This window comes from Seriola aureovittata, chromosome 3 (assembly GCF_021018895.1).
Source record: "Seriola aureovittata isolate HTS-2021-v1 ecotype China chromosome 3, ASM2101889v1, whole genome shotgun sequence".
Classification (NCBI taxonomy): Eukaryota; Metazoa; Chordata; class Actinopteri; order Carangiformes; family Carangidae; genus Seriola; species Seriola aureovittata.
In genome coordinates, this window is record NC_079366.1 from 11276506 (window position 1) to 11299654 (window position 23149).

The window sequence follows — 23149 nt, forward strand, 5'->3', positions numbered from 1 at the left end:
CGGTTCATTTGCCGTTTTGTGTTACCACGGTATGCATCATTAAGTAAAGACATGGAGCCCGTCAAACCAGAACCTGATTGACTGGTCTCTCTCCCTGTCTTTACTCTGCCCTCTCTATCGGCTCAAGGAGAATGAGTGAATAAAACAAAGGAGAGACTATCATCTGTGCAGTGAATACAGAGACTATATCTTTTCCCTGTGGAGGTAGTGTAAGTAGATGCATTCCTTTTGACAGTCAGGAAGACTGCTGAGCGGCACTATCCTCAGAAAGCTAAGCGGCTCTTCTGGGAGTTTCTCTATCAGTATCTCCACCGCCTCGTGCAGCAGAGCCTGGTGTGCGTGCTCGTACTCAGTTGTTTCCCTGCACGTTTACAAAGTGTGTAAGTGTGTTGAGCCTGTGAGAAAGAGCGAGTGTATACGTGTGAGAATGTGCATGTGTATTTGCAGCACATGTAAACACATGGGGTGAGCTCCCACTGGACAGACAAGTTTGCTGAAGTGGCTCCGACGCTCCGTGTTCAATTTGAATTGGAGGAGAAATTTTGTGGGAGACTGTGGGATGATGTCAACAACAACAAGGGGGGAAAAAAACACGATTACTTAACAGAAAAGTCAAACATCGGGATCCAGCTTGAGAAGAGATGAAGGTGTCTGACAGTCGGAACACATTCACATTAAAGAGATGCCATCTCGGAAAACTTAACAAAGGTGAAGTTATTTAGAAGGAAAGACCCTTGAATGTGTTCCTACCTAAACTGCTGCTATTTATTTTCAAATCAAAGGATAGGTTCACATTTTTAAACTCTGTCACAATACAACACTCACATTTTACATAACATTGGAAGAGTTATCGGTTGGTGTAATCACTCCCTCTCTCCTTATTTGTCATGTGCAATTGCATTCCTAGTGCAACTCATGATGGGGGACAAAACAGATAGTCCTCATTCTGAGCAAAAATACTTTCTTAAAGTGACAGTGTGTAACTTGTAGAACAAATAATTACACATTCCTCCTCTAACATGAGAAAAGTAGAATTCATAAGCAATAAAACATGAACTTCTTCTCTTAGTTACACTCAGGCTTCTCTGACACAGCCTGATGTGGTCTGGTATGACCAGTAGTTTATGGTGGCTAGTGTTAGCAAACTTTGGATGAATACAGTGTTGTGTAACTCACATTACTGCGTCACTTTGATGAGTATGACTCTTCACTACTTATGTCTTACTCTGCATTTTAGCAATGCTTCCTTGCTGAGCTGTGGCAGAAGGATAGTAGACTAGTGCAAAATGAGAAATTCACACTAAAAACAGAAAAAAATGACAATAGTCAGTCAGTTCATTAGGTTAATTAAACATTGAAGCCTCATTTTAGATTCGACTGAGTTCATCTTTGAGCAGAATGCGTACTGTGGATTTATACTCCCATCTCTAACACCTTCGATGTACGTATTAGCATGCGAGTTTTGTTCTAAGACACCCTTGAAAAAAATGTGAACCGGTGACAGGGTTTTTCAATGGACACTGACTGATAAATATTTGTATGTTTGTCTCCTCTTGCCCTCCTCTCCCTCTCTGACTGCCTTTCTGTACCTCGCACATCAACAAGCAGCAGTGATATCATTAGGCGGATGTGCTTGCTGACAGCCTATTGGAAGAAGCCAGCTGTTGAAGTCAGCAGACCCCTCACACACGCATACACACACACACACACACACACACACACACACCACACACACACACACACCACACACACACACACACACACACACACACACACACACACACACACACACACACACACACACACACACACACACACACACTTAGCCTCTGGGAATTGGGGCATGGATCATCAGGTTAGAGAGCATATCCGTCTCCAAAATGCTAAGCATGGTGGCTAAGTGCAGCTACCATTCAAAAAGACAGAGACAAAATGTCAGCAACCAAAAAATCATACAAGACAAACAATCATTTGCAGTTGGATGATGCAGGCGTGGGGTGTGGGGGTGAAGCAGGATTTGACTTGATTGCCTCACTTTTGAGATGACAGTCTTTGTTTCTTAATGTGAATCTGTGTGTTTGACTGTGATTGTGTGTGTGTGTGTGTGGGGGGGGGGGGTATTTTTTAAATGTGGGTGTGGGAGGATGGGCGTGTCTGCTTTATATATGTGTACTGTAGGTGTCTGGGGTGAAAAGGTAACGATGATGGTGAATGTTGACTGAGGCACCCACGTATTACAACCTGTACATCTTTTTTATTATTATTATTTTTCAGAATGACATCCGCCTATTTGAGGTGGCCGCAGTAATTACTCCCAGTGTTATGACTCACTGTTGTTTTCTCCTACTTTTATTTGCCTGTCTTCAATGTAGCACTTTCACAGGATGTTTGTATTTGTCATCTAAAATGTACTTTACATCATCCGAAAACATATTATTGAAGTAGCATCATATTTTCTAACAGTCAGCTTGTAGTTGTCTGCCTCCTCTTTGATGGAGGACTCTTAAAAGTGTTTCAGAGGTATCATTTGAAATGGAGTCCCAGTCTCATTAATGGTTGGCTGATTAGCTGTCAGGCCTCTGGGACTGATTGGAAACACAAAACAACGCTGGGCAGCTGATATTTCCCTGGAAAATAATTTGTCTAGACAAATCTATTTTCCAGGAGCTCATTATGATCGAGAGCAATCAGCTCCCATCGTCCCAGAGACCACATGGCATTATGCAACATGATTATTAGACCTGCGAGGTAATTCGTGCTGGCTGAGGAGAGAATAGGATGCAGGGTTTGACGTTCGAGTGCCCTGCATAAAGAAAACATTCAGGAGTTGGAACAGCAGGGGAATGATATCCCAAATAACCAACTTTGTACCTGAAATATGTCTTTTTGCAAACTGGATTAAGAATTTACAATTGAGGCAAGAAAAACTAGAAGCAGTCCTTGGTTTCAGAACTTCCACAGTTTGAAAGTAATAGTGATGCACATGGTGCAAGTGTTTGAGCAGCTTTTCATGAAAATCATAAAAAAGGATTTCTGTCTGTTTTCATGCTGCTCAAGTTCAGTTTTAGTGACAGGACTAAGCAGCACTTTGATTCATTGATTCATCAGATGGTCTGTAAAATGTAATAAAACAGTGACTATGATCAACACTTGTCAAAGCTTTTCAGTTTATGTGATTTTTGACTTTTTTTTAAAAATCACTTACGACTATAATGTTGGACAGATGTTCAATTTTGTCTGGAGATAAATATTGTGTTGACATCAAAATCCAACATTGGCTAATTGACTTTTTGACGTTGAGCTGATGTTGGATTTTGCTCATGTCGAGATGTTGGCATGAGAAATTTGGGAGATGCTAGATTTCAGTTACATAACAACACAACCTTAAACCAACAAAATATCAGGGACAGCTGCCGTCGATTTTCTACGTCGAATTGATATGAAAAAGTTTGAAAACCCTTGGAACAAACAACCTAATCTAAACAGTCATTAACTCAATTTCTGTTGACTAACTGGCCATTTCCATTGATTAACTTAACTTGATTAACTTATTAACTAATGTCCCAGTGGTGTTTTGGCACAAGAGTGGTTAAAAGAGTATTATGAGGGAGCGTTTAACAGAGTTTTTTAATAGAGGTGGAAGATTAGAAAAACAACCAACACACTTCCAGCCCCTAGCACAATGTGTGGCTCTGTAATTATTCCAGATAAAAGCAACAAAGAGTTGAGCGCTTTCTCTCTCCATTATTCAGTCTCTTTGTGCTGGAACTCCCTGTCTCTCCACAAGTGACAGACAGCAAAGAAGAATATCTGTTCGGTGACACGAGAACAGCAAAGTGAGTGTGAGGCAGAGAGGGCAGCTGAAGTGGGTTGCTGTAGTGTCTGTAATAACTGTCTAGTGTGTACTGATGGACAGGCCGGTGGGCGTTTGGAGGAGATTATACCTGAGCACTCCACTGTTTCATCGCTGCGGACCTTAATGACGATGACTTCATGAAACCAGCTTGTTGTGTTCATCATGAATTTGGCAAAGTGTTTGTGTGCGTGTGTGTTTTTAAAGAGACAGAGCCAAATGTAATTTGGTTTTGATGTTTATCTTTAAGTTTATCATGCTGTAACTCTGCAGTTTATTTCTCTAAAGCCGACTGGGCTGCTTCAGTTTGCATGAATGCAAAATATATTTCAAACTGAAAAAAATGATTTTGTATCGTTGTGTGCTGGTAAAAAGACTTTTCAGGAGGCGTGACTGTGACTTGATAAGGTGATTTTTTTTTGGCTATATAGTGCAAATAATCGAGGAATATTTGCTAAAGGAACATGTATAGACCAAACTTTGTTAATATGGTGCAACTGTGGCACCGTGAACAGGAGAAGTCACAACTGCAGTTTGATGCTGGTGCAGAAATCTTGCAGATTACTCTGGAAGGATAATCTAATGTACAATAGCAACATTGTTCATCACCATTTCTGTTCATTGATTAACAAAAAGGCATTGTTTCCTGTGCACATCTTCATGCCATATAATAGCATAAGGAATTACTAACTTCAGTTTCCAGAAATCCTCTGAGGTGTTTTAAATAAACCACACACAGTACATAACCTGACAGGGCTGTAGTGTTTTATACCAAACAAATACAACATGCTAAAGACCTCTTGATGAGTCCAGCTCACTCACTGCTGCTGCTTCACTTTGTTGTAATGGATTGTTCTGTTTTGTTGTTGTCAATGGAAAGATTGAGTGAACGCAGAGGACTAGTTGTAGTAAGTTGTGTTGGTGGTAAATTTACACCTTCCCAAACATTCATTTATATCCCCTATTCTGCCACTCTCCACGTCCTCTATACCATGCAGTGTTAGAACTGGCAGATGGGGATGTCGGATGGTGTCATGTTTGATTACGGGATACCTTCAGAAACACCCTTGCCTGCACCTTTAAAAAACAAAAAAGAAAGGAAAAGGATGCTTCGGGACATGTCAGTGAAATGCAAGTTGTTGTCGGCCAGTATAGATGTTAAACAAAAGGTACATGTGTAACTACGTTTGCATGGATTCTGACACACATATCTGGGTGCTAAAACATCTGAAAATGGCTGAAACATCTCAGACAGCAGCTGAGTGACTGGAGAAACAATTTGATATCTTGTGAGCATCTGTAGGGAACTGTGGGGCAGGGGTGTAGACAAACACAGGTAGGCTATCTCTGGTGAAATACACCAAACCACCATTACTTTGGCAGGAAGTTGTGTGTTCATATAGGAGCCCATCATTCATAGTAAGAAAGTCGTCGAAGATGATGGAGGTTTTTAAGGGCCTGCCTCAGATGTAGCCTCATGTAGCTGTAAGGGAACAGAGCTATAGTTTAACAAAAAAGTTGCCATAGCAACAAATGTTTTGTTCAATTACTTCTTGTCCATTGTTAGTCTCTTGTTCATTGTTCAAGCTGAGGTTGTAAATTATAAAAACGCCACGAAGGCCTTATATACCTTATTTCCAGAGTGCTTTTCTACTGTGGCCCTTCAGTTATCAGATATAGTCGTGTCCATTCTCAGCCAAAAAGTCAAATCACAAATTTCCCTCATTATAAGTACAAAATGACACCTTTTATCCTTTGACAGTTTATTTGGAAAAAGAAATTCTTCTCAAAAGAAGCAGCAGTGGTAGAATCACAGTGTAAAGGAACAGAATATAAATATCAGGGTCACTGTACTGAATGGGCCCAACAAGTGTGGTCATGCATAAAACTATAGAGAAAGTGTCTCTGTGATCACTTTCAGTAGCTGCTGTGTAACCTAGTTTCTGTGGTTTGTTCCACTCCCACATTATTATTCGTACTTTCATCTAACAGGCAGCAGCCTCACAGTTTTCTGATCTGCTCTCCTGCAGTTTTGTCTGAGGCGTTATCTAAATTTGAGAGATAATCTCCTGTTAAAAGACCACACTGTAAGAATGTAATTATACACATTTGTGGAAGCAATTCAAGCTGTCATGTCACGTCAGGTAGAGTCCCCTCGTTATCTCAATGGCACTCCCACTCTCATCTATCTGCGCATCACCTCTACAGCACCCAAGCCATGTTTCTGCATAGGTGCTCACTATAAATACATCATCAGCACAATAGTTACGTCAGCGCCTGGTAAATATGGATAATTCAGAAGCATGGTATTTTATGTGTGGTTTAAAGCTTTCAGTGCAACTAAAGTGGAAGCCTGCAAATCATAGGAAAAGAAATGCATTATAGGCAATCAGTATCGTGGAAAATTGGAAGGGGTGTGCCAGTGAGCATAAATCCAAATGGTGTAGATTATGATCTAATATGTGGGTGTTATGATGACATGGACCCCATTTGTTTTATGGGAGATGGATGGATGGATGGAAATGTTAGTGGAAATATAATAACGATGAAAAAGAGACGGTGGAAAGGAAGAAGTAAAAAAACAAACAGCACGAGATAGAGACACAAAATGTAGCATGGGAGCTCCCGGGATATTCTGAAATTGTCAAAACAAACAGCTAATTGAGACTACAGCCAAAGGTTCGCAAGCATTAGGTGTGTGTGTGTATGTGTGTGTGTGTGTGTGTGTGTGTGTGTGTTTTGAGTCTCAGAGAGAGTGGGTGAAAGAGACAAAGAGAGAAATTCAGAGAGGAAGAGAGACGGTGAAGAGAGTACACAGACCACTTTGGGGGGAAACACATCTCCATCTCATGTATATGCTAAAGCCTTCTGCTCTATTTGCATGACAAGATGAAACCTCTACAAATTCTGCCCTGCTAATTCCTGTATATATTACATCCTACCCAAACTGCATTCTGACTGTCATCTTCTCATGTAGCAGTCCCCTTTTTGTCAAAGATGATGTGATTCTGCCCCTTCCCATTGTTGAGAATAATCCTATTTCCCTGAGACAAAAGGCTCATCTTTCATATCAATGCCAGTGGTAAATTAGTCTGAGGCCCAGACATGGAAAATGGACATGATAGCCCATATTTATAGGTGAATTGGGTTATGTGGCTGGCAAACACAAATGGAAGAAAACCACTGGTATTCTCTCTGGAACGTTCCCAGCAAATCAGACGACAGCAGCCAAGCAGTGTGTACATTAAACAGTGGAGCGGCTGGGAGCGTATGGGTTTGGAACCCCTGGGACATTGTGCATAATTGAAAAAGTCATTACAAAAACAGCTGCATATTGTAATGTGTCAAAATAGAGCACCAGCAAATCTGTGCTTCTTCACTTTGACTGACTGCTTTTATGTATTTCCCTCAACACACAACCACAGTGCCTCACATTGTGTTTTTAAAAAAAAATGTAATAAAAAAAAAACAACTCTTTTTCTCTTACTCTTTCCTGCAGCATGGCCTCTCCCAAATAGCGCTTAGCCACAAATTGAGTTCAATGCTCTCCTGAGAGCACGCATTTGTAAATGTTTGAGCTGTGAAACGTGAAACATAATTGCACAACAGAAATCGGGTGGGAGACAAATATTGCTTTGTTGAAACAAGGGGAAAGTGGCAGCTACAGCTGGACTTTGCGACCATGTCGGCATTGTTCCTTCAAATGAAGTGATAACAAAGGCTGGTTGCAGCACATTAGACTGCATTATACTGTATGAATAGCTTGCTATTTGTGAAAGAGAACATAAGGCATTGTTGCACAAACCCAGGGCTCTATATGTAGTACCGTTTTAAAAGGAGAGGGCCCCTTATTACACAATACTATTCTAACCTTATATAGACAACTATATCTGAGAGACTTTCCTCTATGAAGCCTCTGCTCTCTGATCTTTGCTCAGGTTGTGCTCAGCAGAAATGCTTTTAAACTATGCCAATGAATTCATAGCATCTCTTCTCAACAAAGGTCAGCCTTAAAATGGCTCTCTGAGAAAGTCTGCAGGGAGCCGGATTATTTGCTCTCAGTTTCGCAGGGCACTGTTAATCAACACAGCATGGTGTCTTGGTGTGCGTTTGTCCATCCGTCCGTCTGTGTGTGTGTGCACGTGTGCGTGTGTGTGTGTGTGAGTGTTAACTTGAGTGTAGGAGTAAAACTCAAGACTACCACACATTTTGATCTCAGTAGTAAGACAGAAAAGATTCTGCTTCCCAGATCTGTTCTGAAGGCTCCACGTTGTATTTCCCCTTTAACCTCTCCTCCATCTGCCTCTTCCCCTCTCATCCCTTGTGGATATATTTTGAGGAAACTACAAAATACCCGTCATATACGAGAACAGATTTAATGTCAGACTTCTGCTTTCTTTTATGTAATTCTTTCATTCTTGAATTTATTGAGACTTTCAGCGGGGCATTGGTGGTGGGCGGAAAAACAGATGCAGAATGTGAAAAATGAGACAGAAAGAAACGGCTATGCATGGGCAGCAGAGAGGTAGACAGCAGCGGGGAAAGGGCCTGGCTGTGAATACTGATGGGATAATCATTTGTGTTTCGATTGTGCATGAAAAAGCCAGTCAGCATTGGTCTGGAGAGCAGAAAAAAAAAGAAAAAGAATAAATGGGAGCCAGGCTCAAGAAGGACGACATCCGGCGTGGTCTCTCGTTCTCTCCTGTTTGCGTTTTTCGGGTTGTTGTTTGTTTCTGGGGGGAAATTACTGAGCCCATGGGGGAGTTAACTGAGGGAAATACAGACATCAATCTCTCATAACATGCAAGAGAAATAGAAACACATCAAAGTAGTGCTCTCAACATGATGTGATGCTTAAAATCCAAGTCCTTCCTTTAGAAATGCATGGGAAACAGTTCTCAAACCTTGTCCCCATTTTATAAAACATGTCACAAGTCAATCAAGCTCAGCGAACGGATGTTTACATTCTGGCTATCAGTCATCATTGTTCATCATCAAGATCCTGACAGTTAGAGAAATCTATTTCTTAATGCCATGAAAACTGTCACTGAACATATTTCCATGAATATCTCTGCTGTCAGAAAGGTCTTTGATTGAGCAGGTGGCAAGCTGCTGTGTAATAGTCCTCAACATTTAGCTCCCTGCTGAGTTATGATCATAGCTGGCTCCTCCAGACTGTGTGTGTGTGTGTGTGTGTGTGTGTGTGTGTGTGTGTGTGTGTGTGTGTGTGTGTGTGTGTGTGTGTTGCCTCTCCACATGGAGTCTGTCCAGGGTTCAACAGTAGTCAGTTCTCACCGGGTTTCAGCTCTCCTGAGGGGATTAAGTGATAAACAGCCAAGATTATTCTGGAACTGCCCACCCCCTCTCCTCTCCTCTCCTCTCCTCTCCTCTCCTCTTCTCCTCTCCTCTCTTCTCCTCTCCTCTCCTCTCCTCCCCTCTCCTCCCCTCTCCTCTCCTCTCCTCTCCTCTCCTCTCCTCTCCTCTCCTCTCCTCCCCTCTCCTCTCCTCTCTTCTCCTCTCCTCTCCTCCCCTCTCCTCCCCTCTCCTCTCCTCTCCTCTCCTCTCCTCTCCTCTCCTCTCCTCCTCCTGCCCACTGTTTCGTCCTTTTTCCTAATTCAATTTCCTGTCTTCATCTCCTCTCCTTTACTTTCCTCTTCTTCTCAACTTCTTTCCTGTTCCTTTCTCTCTTCTTTCCTATGTGTTTTCCTTTTCTCTCCTCCTCTCCTTCCCTTTTCCTTTTCTCTCCTTTCTATCTAATTACCTTTAGCCTTATTTTTACGCTCCTCCTTTCTTCTCTTCTCATCTTATCTCCTTATATTTACACCCCTCCTATCCTTAACCCTTCCCTCTGATTTCTTTACTTTTCCCTTTCTGTCACTCTTCTGCTCTTCCCACCTTTCTAACGCCTTATTACCTGCCTTGTTCTTGTCTCTCTTTTCCTCCTGTCTTATAATTTTCAGTTTTTCTCCTTTCCTTTCATTTCCTTACATTACTCATTCTCTTCATCCTCTCTCCTCCTCCTTGTCCTCCTCTTGCATCTGGCGACCTCTCCTCCCTTGTGACTGTTTGACTAAGTGGGAACTTGTAGCAGAAATATGAAAACAACAAGCCAGACACAAGGCAGGGGGATGTGACTGCTGCCTGGAGATAAGAGACAAACTGCAAACGATTTTTGGAGTCCCTCCTCTTCAAACACACACACACACACACACACACACACACACACACACACACACACACACACCCTCGACCCTTGTCTCCCACACATATGGTAGCAGGCAGGTAATCACTGCTACGTTTCGGTGGACAGGAATTATAGTATTACCAGAGGGGGATTCAATTGTAGGGACCTTGTGCGTAATTTCAGGGACCTCCCATAGGTGTTGGATCCTTACTCCCATTACAGTGTTATTTTGCAGGCGGATGATGAACTTTCACTTTTCATTCGGATGTGACACTGGGGAGATGCAATACAAACAGGAACATTCACAAACAGTACAATTAATATTGCAGCACTTCGCCGTGCTAAATCTGCTGCTGTGGAAAAATAAATGCAGCTCTCTGGATCCAAGCATTGGAAGGCTACAAACGACAGCCCAAAAAAGATGGAACAAACAGGAAAATAGACTTTTTCTTGTTGTCTGGAGCAGACATAGGTTTGTTGGTTGTAAACAAAAAGCAAATGAACATAGGTGGTTTAAGGGAGTATGGAGGTATGGCCTCCAGACATGGGGCCTGCGGCGATATTTGATCAGAGAGAGATTACAACGTTTACTCAGAGGAAGGTCTGTCCATCATAAAACAAAGATAATAAGAGAGACAGGGACATGAGCTGAACCCCATCACTGACAGTAATGTGTAGTAGTGTGTGTGTGTGTCTAATTCAACTGGTGTTGAAGCAATAAAAAAAGTCCCTCTTAAAAGAACACATTTTATACCCTTGTACCCCTTAAGAGTACCCTTTTTTATAATTGCTTTATTTCTCTCTCTGTGGTTCTTGCTGCTTGTGTCTGTCAGTGTTACCATGGCTTTAACTGACTTTCTTTAAATGGGTTTTGGTTTTCAATTTGAATCTGTTGTGTGGTTTTTACCTAATTTTATTAGTGTTGCTATATAATCCCATAACTCTGTGAAGTAAGCCGTTTATTAAGAAAATCTGTCAAGTACTGAATTGAGTATTCATGAAATGTGCACTTTCACTCTGCAAACTGAAACACCATTAAAGGAATAACAAGCAGACGGTTTGAACAGGGGTGAAGATGAACTGCAGCAGCTATACTGAGGTTTTGACTTTTTAAAAACTTAACACTTTAAGTGAGAAGACATGATTCATTTCTGTGCTACTTCAGACAGGAGATAGAATAGGCAAGGGAAATGTATTTGAATAGCACACTATCATCTGAACAGAATGATTTTTTGACCCTGTAATTTTTTACCTTGATTATTTAGTTAAATTCTACAAAAAAATTATATTTAAGTGCTTTTACTTTAAAACGTCGTCTTCTATTTAATCTGCTACTTGGTGTTTGTTTGTAATTATGTGTCCTCATTTCCATATGTAAATCTGATCGTTCACACCAAGTAATATTAGCTAAACTACTGTACTGACTGCACAACCTGACACAAGAAAGAAAAATTTACTTGGGTGATGGGACTGAACCTGGCAACCTTGTACGCGCTCAACGAATGACGTCAGAGGAGAGTTTTTCGTTTTCCCCTTCAGAGTCACCTAAACAACAGGACCTGGCCTGGGACCACAGACTTGAACTGCGGCTGGTTTTGTCGTTCATTTGATGAGGAAATTCATGGATGCGAAGCCACGGAGGTAGGTTGTATAATTAACTTTGTACATTCCTATTGTTTCGTCGGTTAAAGTCAGTGTTTGTGTACTGAATACTTAACATTAGCATTAGCTGTTTAGTTTACCCTGCTAGCTAGCGGCACATGTGCTGCTCTTTGCGACCCTGCCCTCTGTCTGTATTTTCTTATTTTCTCGTGAGTTGCTTTACTTCGGGGATTCCGGGCTTTAGCATGGTTGGCAGTGGTGTGTAGCCCCCAACCAATACAACAAGCTGGTTGTGAGGGCGGGACGCTGCAAAGATGCAGCGACCCATGGTTACAAACCTTCCTGCAAATTTTGCGTTTAAACTTATCTTGTAGGATTTTACCTTCAAGTTACACCCTTCTCAACTTGTCTTGTTAAAATAATGTTGCAGAATGGCTAACACTCTGTTTCCATTTGTATTGTGCAGTTACAAATTGTTTTCTGCTCTAAATTCACTTCTGTCTAACAGCAACATGTTGAAGGCAGAAGAGATGTCAGCATCCACTGCTTGATGGAGTTACTTGGAGAGTCTGGAGAGGAACTTATTAAAGACCACCAGGTAAATTTTGAAAATTTGGGATTTTCTGATATTTATTCTGACCAAAATGAACTTGTCTTTTTTCCAACCTAATAATCCAATTTTAATATTTATATACTAATATTTTACAGGTAAGTAGTCACGAACATACAGTACCAGTTAAACGTTGTATGCTGTAAATTAATCAAAATCATTAGTTAACTAAATACTTACCCAGCATTTATCCAGTGTCTTGCTCTGAGCATCTTACTTCTGTTGTTTAATTTATGTGTAGACTATTGATTGGCCACTTCTACCCAGTAAGTCACCTACTGCATATACAGGAACTTTAGAAAATATGTGTAGTACATTGACTTCTGAGCACTGATTCATGTTTTTGACAGGATGTCAGCAAAGAAACCATCAAAGAGGACTCTGCTTATCATGTCTTTGTTGTGGAAATTCAGCACAAGAAGGCCACATCCCTGCCCGTGTGTCGATCATCATCTGGGGAAAAGAGGTTCTTGGTGACTGTAAAAGTGCAGCATTGGCTGCTCATGGACTTTATCCACACAGTGAACTGGAGTCACGAACCAAAGTTTCAGAAGCTCTTTCTTGAGCTTGATGTTGTGAAGCTGTCTCCTAAAGTCCAGTCTTTGCACAACAAACTTCTAGCGTAAATGTTTCCACTCAAGATTCTCAACCAACTTCATTGTGTTTAAATCTTTGAAAATGTTTTGTCTTTTAATGACAGTTGTTAAAACATTTGACAGTACTGGGAGCAGAACTAACTTATGAATGTACACATTATTTTTTATTATTATTTCATGTTTAGTAGAAGCCTTATGGTAATACAGTCTTATTGACTAAAAAGTAGCCCATAGTGAAAATGCAACAAATCCATATTATAATAGTGTTGTAGGGTAGTGGTAGATAGAAAAAATATTTTGTAAAAAATTACAAAGAATTTTAACTGGAAATTGTTACTGGGCTTTTTTTTTTTTTTTTTTTTTAAGTAAATGCCATTCCAAATTTCTTTGAGTGCACAGAGGTCATTCAATGTGCTTGTTCACTAATAGACTAATAGATATCTGCCTGATTATCATTTACATTTACTCAAGTACTTAAGAACTGAGCTTCAGAAGGAAATTTTGTAATTCACTCTACTTATCAGATTGCTGTGGTGACTATAGAGATCATACTAAAGTCTGAACATTTAGGTTTACTTAAGTATCAGCAAAAAAACACAAAAAAATTAAAGTTCCTCTCCAGATATTGTTTTAAACTATGTAAAAATATTCTGCCATGAGTAATATTTTGTTTAACTTGGTTTTCCCAAATAAAAAGTGAAAAAAAAATGGAAAACTTGCGACTGGGAGCATGTCTGTGATTGCTTCTTCATTGAGAAATCCTTGATCAGGCCACCAATGCTGGTGCTAGGGTAACAGGTGAAGGAGCAGTGCGCATCAAGATGGTTAAGAGAGGAAACATTGGAGAATCAACTGCACATGTTTGAGCCTCAGACTCAGGAGTTTTTGAGGAGTGAGGAATTCTGGTGACTAAAGACGTATCAGAATGGAAACTGTAGTTATTTGTTTATTTTGTTTGCTAGCTTGTAACTGGCTGTGGCTAACACAGTGTTAGCGGCTGTGCTAATCCAAACTCTCTCTGTACCAACATGGTTTCAGTAACTGGTGAAAGAGCAGTGCGTATCAAGATTGTTGTGTTAGAAGAAACATCAGAAAGACGCAGCCACATGTTTGCGGTTCAGTTGGACCAAGACTCGACAACTTGCAGGCGTATCAGTTTTTGTGTTCACACTTGCTGCTTTGCTGCTGCTGCCAGCTCTATCTCTCTACATAGAGTTTGTCTACCAATTCCTCTTCAACTGTTAAATGCTCCACTATAGTCTCTGAATTTGTCTGTCTGCTGTTTGGTGGTCAGCAGGTTGTGTACAGTGGGTTTATCAAAGCTTTTTCCACCTGCCTCCTGCAGCTGAAAACAACACTATGAGAGCTGTGAGAGTAAAACAAAACAAAGTGGTGAGCTGGAAAACCAAGAATAATGAGCTAGAAAATGCTATAAAGCGAAATAGAGGGTCTGAAAACGTCTTTCACCACTTTTGATTTGGTATTCCAATAATTGTAGCTTGTTAACGATCTAACCATCCCTATTTTGTAAAAAGATTTGCATCTGATTTGTTATTTAGTAGAAAATGTAGGAGCAAATTTTGTAGCAGCTCTGTTTGTTTAACTGAACATTTTTCCATTTCAGAGTGACACTCCAATCAGAGGACATGAAAAGGTCTAAAACACTTCTTTACACTTTACAATTTTTTCTTGACATCTGTATATTGCAGTAGTTATGTGCTGCTTGTGTACAGCGCGGTTTTCTCTGGACCTCCATGAATTCACAGATGGTGGTTGCTTTTGAGATGCAAATGCAACTCTGACATAAACCTCAGGGTTAACTGTGCCAAAAATGGCCACTGTAAAGTTTAATGCATCATTTTATTTATTTATTGTTTTATTATTTATTTACTTGTGTATAAGATCCTGTTATAGGTTTGTCAAATTACTATCCGTAATGAGTCTGTAATATGATAAAACACAGTGAATGCAACAGTGTCGGCAGTGCTGTGTGTTCTGAGCTGGCATGAACACCTTGTGCCAACATCTAATACTCCAAACGCTATAATGGACTTTATTTTTATTGATGGCAGTAATTTGGTGGTTATGGTTATAGTGTTTTTAGGCCACAAACATGTTCAGTGCAAACCAAACCCCAGGGTCTGTTCTCAATTTAGACATTATCATTAAACACTGTCTGGTCTGTGCTGTGAATCCACATTACATCAGACTCTACCTATCTGCTCTATTCTGTTTTTCTCCCAAAGATGAGTAAATATCTAATTTGCACAAATGGTTTCATCTTATAAGACTTCGGCCTTTGCAATATCCGCTTGCCACTTGATACATTGTATTTCATTCATCCCCCCAATGGGAGATTTTTCCTGGTTAGTGTTTGCTCCTAGCATTAGCAGCCCCCTTCCCTAACCCCACTCCACCAAATCTCGCCAATGTGAACAGAGTAGATACTAATAAAACACCTTGTTATGTAAAAAAGCAACAGCCACATGAGTCACTCCAATGCTTTCCTCCTAAATGGAAAAGTTGTCATGACGCACAGAGATTGAGAGAGAATGAGAGGGAGGCAATCCTCCCATAGCTTTACACAGATCGTTGCGTTCTTTTAATGAGATAAGAGGCTGTTTTATCAATTTGTGGCTTTTCCATTTTGACAGATAAATGAAGTATGACAGTATTTCTGAGTCCTGGACTGCCTGAACACAGGTAACAGCTCTTTGTTTATCTGTAAAACTGTTGCTGAAGTGTCAAGTCAAATTTTATTTATATAACCCAATATCACAAATTTGCCAGAGGGTGTGTGACCCATGATGACACCCTCTGACCTTAGATAGGTTGGTGCTTGGGTTGGATCATGTTGATTACATATGTAAATGTAGTCCTGGAATACACATGCAGCATGCTTTCTCGTGCACCCAGAATGACAGGCATACAGACAGGGCTGGTAAAAACTTAATGGGTTGATTTCACAGTCCCCTGGCCCACCGACGCAGTGGCCCACTGTGATTTGTCCCGCTATGCCCAATGGCCAACACACCACTGGACCTGAGCCAGACAACCTCCTCTCACCATGAAGACCTGGAAAGAGGACAGACTACATCAAACATACAAGATGCAAAGCCAAAACCAAAAGCATGGTGATATCTAGGAGAAGAAAGCAAACACGCTGAGGAGGAGAGAGAAAGAGGAGTCTAGGATTCCTAGAAGATGAAAATCCTGGTCTAAAACATCAATTTAGGCACCAACTTTAGCAAGTGCAGTTTCACTTGAGTGACAGGCTGTAAAAAGCACATTGAAAATGGTCAAAAAGATTACTGTTATGTGGGCTGCAAGATCATCTATTTTACTGCTGAAAGAGTCTCTAAAATCATGAGACGTAAAGGATGACCAGCTTAGAGACAACTGCTTTTCAATAAGTTTGGCTACAGTGTCAAAAACAAATCTAGGATTATGTTGATTGTTACTGATCAAGTAAGAGAAATATGCTGCTCTAGCAGTAGACAGAGCACATATGTAAGTCAGTACACACTCGTGCCACTGGAGATAGAAGACTATCAGTTTACACTTTCGCCATTTGCGACCATCTAGTTTTGGTGATAAGAGGTGCAACTGAATCAGACTAAACAGAGACTAAACAGAGCTGTGTTGAAGACACTGGCTCAGTTTTCAGTAGTGCCTGTCGCTGCAGTGAATGGAACCAGGACCACTGGTAATCACTCGCCAAGAGCAGGTTGTATGTCTGTTGCCCTGAGCAAAGCAATTTACAACCGATGGAGATGGTTTTAATACAAGAGCCTCAGTAGAGGTAAATATCCAGTTTTGAGGTTAAATTGTAAATAGACTTGTAGATTAAAACAATGCCCTATCTTGTTTAGTAGCCCTAGCAACATGGGCATTGATACAGTAAGGCGGTTAAGCTGCATTTAATGGCATGAAAACATTTGGTTTAAGCCATGTTTCACATAAACCAATGATATCCAAATTATGCTGAAATATCTAGTCAGGCTTATTTATATTTATCAGGCTTTAGTAGACACTGATCTGATATAAAACTAAATGTGAGAGTCTTGTTGTGGCTGGACTTTTCAGTAATTCACTAATTTGTAGAGGTACTACTTGATGATGTATTTCTTGGAAGACATCTTGTCGTGTTTTAAGTAGAAGATTTTGATGGATGGCCTACACATGTGGCTGTGTTGAGATATATTTGTATGTGATTAGCTACCTAGAGGTGTAGTGGTAATTTGCTGCGTTTCCACCACAGGAACTTTCCCGAGGAACCAGGAACCTTTTGAGGAACTTTTTGTTTAAGTCTCAAAGCACACCTATGATGCATGCATGTGCTTGTTCTGAAGGCCATGTAACCACTGTTCCTCCAGTGGCTGGCTTACATGCATAAGTCAACCATAATGGAGCACGCAATCAAATGTGAATATAGTTTCATCATGTTGAAAATATTAGGCAGTAGTAAGACTGACATCTGGCTAAGTAGTATTACCCGCTATCATAGATGTTGTAGACTGTAATGTGCATGGCATAAAGCAATACAGGGGAATGAACACAAGTAGTCTGCTGTTTTGAAGAATTTAATTTACTTACTTATCGAGCAGAGTTGCATTTGAAACATCCATTCTAATGAAAATTTGCAGTGCAGTAAGAGGTCAGTTCATCTAAAAGGTTAGGCTATGAAAACGTAGCTAAACAAGCATTCATTTCCAGCAGGCACTGTCCAAGTTTAATGGGCTGGCTTTGTAATGTTTATTTGTAAATGCAGGGATGGGATGAAGGCTGGTCGCGGGTAATGGACCAGAGACAAGTAAGTGATGCTGACACATTTTTCTGGCAAACTCAATTGAACAAGCTTGGCTTTTCTTTGTGATCTCTGAATGCTTCATCCTCACGTTATTGGTCAGCACCTTAAGATTAGCTTCTATGTCTGAGGCTCTGGCCCTGAGTAGACAGTAAATAGTGGCTGGCGATGCAAATATAATGTTGTATTACACCTTGTCAGCAATGGCTGAGGAAGCGCATAGGCTACAAGACCACCAAAGAGGGCTGATCATCTGGAAGATGTTTGTACACATTGATCGGAGTCCACCTGTGGTAAATTCAGTTGACTGGATATGATTTAGGAAGGCACACAACTGTCTATATAAGTCTATATCACTCTGACTGGAGCCAGAGATCCTGTGTGGAGATAGAGAAACTTCAACATCAACAAACAAAAAAACATCACTGCAGCACTTCACCGATCTAGGATTTATGATAGTGGCCAGACAGAAACTTCTCCTGAGGAAGAGACATGAAGGCCACTTGGCGTTTGCAAAAATCACCTAAAGGACTCTAAGACTGTGAGAAATTATATTCCCTGGTCTGATGAAACCAAGACTTAACTGTTTCACCTCAGTAGTAAGTGTCATGTCATGAGGAAAACACGCACCACTCATCACCTGCCCAATACCATCTCAGCTGTGAAGCATGGCAGAGGCAACATCACGCTGTGGGGGTGTTTTTCAGTGGCAGGAACAGGGTGACTGGTCAGGGTTGAGGGAAAGTTGAACTGAGCAAAGTACAGAGATATCCTTAATGAAAATGTGATATTTTAGTTTTTCTTTTTTAATAAATTTGCAGTAATTTCTAAAATTCTTTTTTTCGCTTTGACATTCTGGGGTAGTGAGTGTAGATTAATTAGGGGAAAAACAAGGGAAGGGTCTGAATACTTTCTGAATGCACTGTATTCTTTGTAGCTCGAAGCAGACAGTTAAACAGCACTCTTGTATTTAACATTAGTTGTTGAGGCATTTTTCTGTGGTGACTCAGCAACGCATTTTCAGACAGTGTTGTTTTTAGACAATTAGATGAGGTCTGGAGGAGGAGATTAACACAATTAATTACCATGCTGATTGTGTATATATTGCATCATAGCACTTAACAGCCTTTGTTTAAGCAGGCACACTGGAAAAGAACACCTTATTATTTACAGCACCAACCCAGGGGAGACACATTCATACCTGCGAGCTGCCCACTGTAACCTAACCAGTCTCATGCTTTTGTTTACTGGGCAGCTGCAGGTGCGAGGAGCATCAGTGATTCACTTCCTCCAAATGCAGAGCCGGCCCAGGCCTTTATGGCATCCCTACATTGGTAGGGATGCAACAAACCCGCCACCCCTCCAAAACAAAGAGATTGACTTTTTAATGCTTTCAACTGAACAGTTTATTAATATATGACATCTGAATTTACATTTAGAAATGCCCATATGCAAAGGTAATGTATTTAAATGTGTTGAATCTCGATATATGAAATATATGTACATATGATGTAAAATCATATATGTATATAAAGTATAGCCTATTAATGTAAAAATTACATTTGAAACCTGTATTGACATATATGTCTAGCTAATAGAAACATGTATTTTAGTATGTCTGTGTCTGTTTATGTCTATATTATATGTTATATTATAGACATATGTTACATAAATATAAATCCATCCCGAAGCCTGTCAGTATATATTCATTGTATATGTAAATATAAAAGATAGAAAAGTGTGGTTAAATTTAGTAAGAAATTATTGAGAAAATCATATACAAACATATTTATTATATATTTCATATTTTTCATGAACTTATATCTTCATATATACAGAGGATTTACACATGTCATATTAATATATATGTAAGGCATAAAAACGTGAGAAAAACACCATAGTAAAGTATGGGATAAAAATGCACCCAGAGTGAATCCATGTAGGCATAAAATAGAACATGCCAACTCCACACAGAAAGGGCCAAGCCTGGGATTTGAACCCCCAACCATCTCACTTTGAGACAACAGCTTTAACCATTGTACCACCCTATTACCCCATCACAATGTCAAAGTATATACAATGACATAAAAACTAGTAAGGCAAAAAATAATATGATGTCAGAAACTATCATATTATATAAAATGTAATAATGTCGAACAACATCATAGTATATATAGTAAGGCATAAAAAACGTCACAGTATAGTAAGCATAAAAATGTAAAAAAATGTAATAGTATAGTAAGGCAAAAAAAGGTCAAAAAACGTCATACTATATTAAGGCATAAAAATCTTAAAAAATGTCATAGTATTGTATGGAAAAAAACTGCATAGTATAGTAAGGCATAAAAATGTCAAAAAATGTCATAGTATAGTATGGCATAAAAATATAAAAAACGTCATAGTATAGTAAGGCATAAAAATTTTTAAATATGTCATAGTACATTATGGCATAAAAATGTCTAATATACTGATGGATTGCAGGAGGTAGCCAGAGTACCCAAAGAAAACCCATGTAGGCATAGGGAGAACTTGCAAAGTCCACACAGAAAAGCCCCATGCTCAGGATTTGAATAAACAACCTTCTCAGTTTGAGGCAACATTTCTAACCACTGTGCCACCCTCCTACCCTGTCACCAATTTAAACAATATCATAGAGTAAAAACATCATATAATAGCAAGGCATAAAAAGGTAAAAAACTGTAATAGTATAGTAAGGCATAAAAATATCAAAAATGTCATAGTATAGTAATGCATAAAAAGGTAAAAAACTGTCATAGTATAGTACGGCATAAGAATGTCATACTATGACAAATTTTCAGAAGTCATAGTATAGTAAGGCATAAAAATGTTAAAAAATATCATAGTATAGTACGGCATAAAAAAGTTTAAAAAATGTCATAGTATAGTAAGGCATAAAAATCTTAAAAAATGTCATAGTATTGTAAGGGGAAAAACTGCATAGTATAGTAAGGCATATAAAGGTAAAAAAATGTCATAGTATAATAAGTCATAAAAATATAAAAAATGTCATAGTATAGTAAGGCATAAAAAGGTCAAAAAACGTCATACTATAGTAAGGCATATAAATGTTTAAAAATGTAATAGTAGAGTAAGGCATAAAAATGTTAAAAAATGCCATAGTACAGTAACGCGTAAAAAGGTAAAAAAAATAGTATAGTACGGCATAAAAATATCAAAAACGTCATAGTATAGTAAGGCATAAAAATTTCAAAAAATGTCATACCATAGTAAGGTATAAAAATGTCAAAAACATCATAGTATAGTAGGCATAAAAATGTCAAAATATCTTAGTACAGTAAGGCATATAAATATCAAAAATGTCATAGTATAGTAAAGCATAAAAAGGTAAAAAGAACATCATACTATAGTAGGGCATAAAAATATAAAAAACGTCATGATATAGTAAGGAAAATAAATGTCATAGTAAAGTAAAGCATAATAATGTTAAAAAATGTCATAGTATAGTAAGGAGAAAAAAAAAAAAAACGTCATAGTATAGTAAGGCATAAAAATGTCAAAAACTGTCATAGTATAGTAAGGCTTAAAAATGTCAAAAACTGTCATAGTATAGTAAGGCTTAAAAATGTCATACTATGACAAGTTTTCATAAGTCATAGTATAGCACGGCATAGCAAGGTATAAAAAGTTCAAAATATCATTGTATAGTAAGGCATAAAAATGTCATAAAATGGCATTCTATAGTAAGGCATAAAGAGGTAAAAAAAAGTCATCGTACAGTAAGGCATAAAAAGCTCAAAAAACGTCATAGTATAGTTAGGCATAAAAATATCAAAAACGTCATACCATAGTAAGGTATAAAAATGTCAAAAACATCATAGTATAGTAAGGCATAAAAACGTCTTACTATAGTAGGCATAAAAATGTAAAAATATGGCATGGTAAAGTAAGGCATAAAAATAACAAAGGCACTATTGTATAGTAAGGAAAAAAAACTGCATAGTATAGTAAGGCATAAAAATGTCATAGTATAGTAAGGCAAAAAAAAGGTCAAAAAACGTCATACTATATTAAGGCATAAAAATCTTAAAAATGTCACAGTATTGTATGGAAAAAAACTGCATAGTATAGTAAGGCATAAACATGTCAAAAAATGTCATAGTATAGTAAGGCTTAAAAATGTCAAAAAATGTCATAGTATAGTAAGGCAAAAAAAGGTCAAAAAACGTCATACTATATTGAGGCATAAAAATCTTAAAAAAGGTCACAGTATTGTATGGAAAAAAACTGCATACTATATTAAGGCATAAAAATCTTAAAAAATGTCACAGTATAGTAAGGAAAAAAAACTGCATAGTGTAGTAAGGCATAAAAATGTCATAGTATAGTAAGGCTTAAAAATGTCAAAAAATGTCATAGTATAGTAAGGCAAAAAAAAGGTCAAAAAACGTCATACTATATTGAGGCATAAAAATCTTAAAAAATGTCACAGTATTGTATGGAAAAAAACTGCATAGTATAGTAAGGCATAAAAATCTTAAAAAATGTCACAGTATAGTAAGGAAAAAAACTGCATAGTATAGTAAGGCATAAAAATATAAAAAACGTCATGATATAGTAAGGAAAATAAATGTCATAGTAAAGTAAAGCATAATAATGTTAAAAAATGTCATAGTATAGTAAGGCAAAAAAAAAAAAAAAACCGTCATAGTATAGTAAGGCATAAAAATGTCAAAAACTGTCATAGTATAGTAAGGCTTAAAAATGTCAAAAACTGTCATAGTATAGTAAGGCTTAAAAATGTCATACTATGACAAGTTTTCATAAGTCATAGTATAGCACGGCATAGCAAGGTATAAAAAGTTCAAAATATCATTGTATAGTAAGGCATAAAAATGTCATAAAATGGCATTCTATAGTAAGGCATAAAAAGGTAAAAAAAAGTCATCGTACAGTAAGGCATAAAAAGGTAAAAAAAAGTCATCGTACAGTAAGGCATAAAAAGCTCAAAAAACGTCATAGTATAGTTAGGCATAAAAATATCAAAAACGTCATACCATAGTAAGGTATAAAAATGTCAAAAACATCATAGTATAGTAAGGCATAAAAACGTCATACTATAGTAGGCATAAAAATGTAAAAATATGGCATGGTAAAGTAAGGCATAAAAATATCAAAGGCACTATTGTATAGTAAGGAAAAAAAACTGCATAGTATAGTAAGGCATAAAAATGTCAAAAAAAGTCATAGTATAGTAAGGCAAAAAAAAAGGTGCAAAAATGTCATACTATATTAAGGCATAAAAATCTTAAAAAATGTCACAGTATAGTAAGGAAAAAAAACTGCATAGTATAGTAAGGCATAAAAATGTCATAGTATAGTAAGGCAAAAAAAAGGTCAAAAAACGTCATACTATATTAAGGCATAAAAATCTTAAAAATGTCACAGTATGGTATGGAAAAAAACTGCATAGTATAGTAAGGCATAAACATGTCAAAAAATGTCATAGTATAGTAAG

The 23149-nt window shown here is 38.4% G+C and overlaps 1 long non-coding RNA gene across 1 annotated transcript; it reads left to right on the forward strand.

Annotated features, from left to right (window-relative positions):
* The first annotated feature begins 11379 nt into the window (after positions 1-11379).
* Positions 11380-13565, forward strand: LOC130166613 (uncharacterized). Its single transcript, XR_008827170.1, has 3 exons — positions 11380-11678; positions 12148-12237; positions 12600-13565. It is a non-coding gene; the product is annotated as an uncharacterized LOC130166613 (long non-coding RNA).
* The last annotated feature ends 9584 nt before the right edge of the window (positions 13566-23149 follow it).